A 3379-nucleotide genomic window follows, 5' to 3' on the forward strand; every position below is an offset into this window, starting at 1 on the left:
TTACAAGGATCAGACAAGACTTTTATTGATTTTCATAGACTGATTGATAATGTATGTGTATTTTCTGTATCATTTTTGACATAATGTGACAAGTTTTATTTTGGTACATATCTACCTTCATATAGCGTCTATAATTGCATTTGAATATTTGCGGAAGCAATCTGTTTGGTTTTTTATGGCCAGTGATATATTGGAATATTTTACTATAGGTTTGCCTTATTTGGTCAAAATTTTACCCAGAGGGAGTCTAGTAGAGTAGCAAGGCATTGTTGAAAATAATCAAGGGCTGTAATCAGTGTTCTCCCCAGGCCGTTTTAGCTTCGCGGTACCGCGACGCTATATTTTTTCCCGTGATGCTATAATAATTTCCGCGACGCTATAATTATTTTGAGGATGCTATTTTTCTTGTTTCTATATCGTAAATCCATGTCCTAAATTTTGAACTTTCATCTAATTACCACATATGATCATAAAAATTATATCACCTTTAAGTGTAATCCCTTCAAATCGGACAATAGAGGCATTTAAGAGTGATTAAATAGGTGTTAATTGCCCTTTGGGTGATAACTGTTTGGATACGAATACCCCAAGCTGACACTTGTGACATGATTAATACCACGTGGTCTGTCTGCAATCGCAAATTAAGACATGGAAAAAATGTAATCATAAAACAATTCGAAATCTACGTTTTGCATTACGGAAATTCAAAGATACAAACGATTTTTCTCTTTAAAAATGAGGTTTGGTCGTTTATTTTTACAACTTTCATAAAATTACTTTCTTTCTCTTCCGCCAGTACTACTTGTTAATCGAGAGCGAACATATTGGTTTTGGGCTAAATAAGTTGGCTTAAGTTTATGTTTCATCCATTTAATACATCAAAAGCGTCACATTCGTTCCCAATCTCTTGTCAAACATTGTTTATTTTCGTTAATTTTTTTTCGGCCGCCATTGACTACTTTTGTGTAAACTACCGATCGGAACCGGACCAGATATGACAAAAATCCGCATTTTTACGATAATAACTACAGATGCACAAATGGCACAGCAGACAGAAAAAAATATACCAAAAAGAGAAAACTATGCATTAACAGACTATTTGTTAGATAACTTTGTTAAAAATATCTATCACCTTGATATAAAGAAACAACTGGGACTAATTCATTAAGTACCATGAAACAATGAATTTTTAGACATGAAAATTTTTTTTTAATTGAAATTTTATTGCTATATGATACTTTCTCTTTTTTTACTTGATATTTAGTATTGTATATATATAAAGGTTGCACTATAATAAACCATTCACTCATTCATTTAGTTGGGTAGGTAGGGTAACTAGAACCAGAGACATATATTGTATTATATGTCTCTGCTAGAACCACACATATATTGTTATATGGCCCAAGAGGAAAACAATAATTCTGTACAGTAACTATAAATGAATATAGAAAACATAAACTGAAACAACTGTTATCATGGTTATATTTTAATTGTATTCTCAGTTATGAATTGAACAATATAAACATATATACCATAAAGGAAATAGAGCATCACCGCGACGCGACAAATGACATTGAAAAAAATACAGTTTTTTTTTTTACGCCAAATGTGATGCTATCCAAAATATCTGGGGAGAACACTGCTGTAATACCAGTAATTGTCTTTATTCTAATAGGAAAAGGTACAAATAGATACCTGAATTAGTGTTGTTTTGATGATGTCAATTATAAATTGATGATGTGTTTGTGTACAAATGATATTATGATTGTGTCAGTTTCTTGTTTTTCATGGTCTATTGAGTATTTTTTATGGAGCTTACCACAAGATAAAAACAAGATGGCATATGTAAATGATAAATATAACACAATTATTTGTACATTGTAATGTTCTTACTTATTCTGAAATATGGCCAGGTTAACTATTAATTATTCTGTACTATGGCCAAGTCAGCTATCATGGTTATTACTTGGCATTCATAACTTGTTGAAACTTATTATCATGAATTGCTACATATAATACTACCATGATTTATGGCAAGTTGTACTAAGTTTAAATACTTCTGTTCTGACAATAAACAAAATATGGGACCTCAGTGGTTGAGAGGTCTAAGCAGCTCATCCACAATGATCACTAGTTATAGCCTGTCAACTCTGCGAGTTGTGAGTTTTAACCCTGTTCTTACAAGCTGTGTTTTACTCTGATATTATTGGAAAAGGATTGCCAGTATTCCTTTCCAAAGGAGGGTGGTTCTCTCCAGATACTTCAAACTTTCTCTATCATAAAATAAAAACTGTCTGCCATGGTATAGCCAAGATTGCTGAAAGTGGCATGAAACATCAAAAAAAAAAAATAAGGATATCACAAACAAAAAGGTACTTCCAAATAGTTGAAAACTAGATCTCCTTATCAAGAACCACCTTAGCAAAAAAAATTGGGCTAATAGCTAATCATGAGGTTTTAACGGAGTTGTTATTTTGGAGAGTTTGGCTAATATACATGACTGCTGGAGTAGAGGGTTTATCAGTTTATGTTTAATTATTTTGGAAAAAAAAATACTTCACAGTGGTAGGATTATGGTAATTTTTGTATTGCACCATAGGGGATATAGCAAATGTTATGAACTACAAGCCTGATAAGTCAACATCAATAAGTCATTCAATCAAGGACAGTTGAACCAGTGAACAACAACTATTTTTCAAGGTCTTGTGCAAATTATATGTATTTGTGTGCAAAAGACCCATGAAGTTTTTAGTATATCTTTTATGAATAAAAAAATACTTTTTAAGTCATAGAAATTGCTTGTAAGAAAGAGCTATTACTTCAGTGATGATTCAGGTGTGTCTCTGTATTTTTAATGTATGAATGTTGAAATCCATGTACTGCTCAAGTATTATATGTCACAAAAAGGGGGCAACTCATTTATGAATACTTGTCTTTTCTACAGATATCTATTGAATTTTTTGTTATAACTAGCTTTGTTATGTTTTACTTCAATAAAGATAAACATAAAAATATATATGATGTTTTATTTGTGCAATACATTTGTAACTACATAACACCACATGTCTTTGTTTTTAAACACACATTCTGTATGTGCCTGTTCCAAGTCAGGACCCTGTAGTTCAGTGGCTGTAGTTGGTTCATGTTTGTCATGGATTTTATAGCCAAATATACAGCATTGTTTTTTGGGGGTATATAGGAATCTCCATGATTGTCTGTCCATCTGTCCCGCTTCTTATCCAGTACATAACTTTTGTTCTGTAAAACTTTGGTTACCAAACTTGGTATGCAGTTGCATCATGAGCTGGGGATGTGTCATATGCCAAAGTCAGGTCACTCTTACCTTGATTGACCTTTGACCTCTGAAAGTATAACCTTG

Source organism: Mytilus californianus, unplaced genomic scaffold (assembly GCF_021869535.1).
Source record: "Mytilus californianus isolate M0D057914Y unplaced genomic scaffold, xbMytCali1.0.p SCAF_5, whole genome shotgun sequence".
NCBI lineage: Eukaryota > Metazoa > Mollusca > Bivalvia > Mytilida > Mytilidae > Mytilus > Mytilus californianus.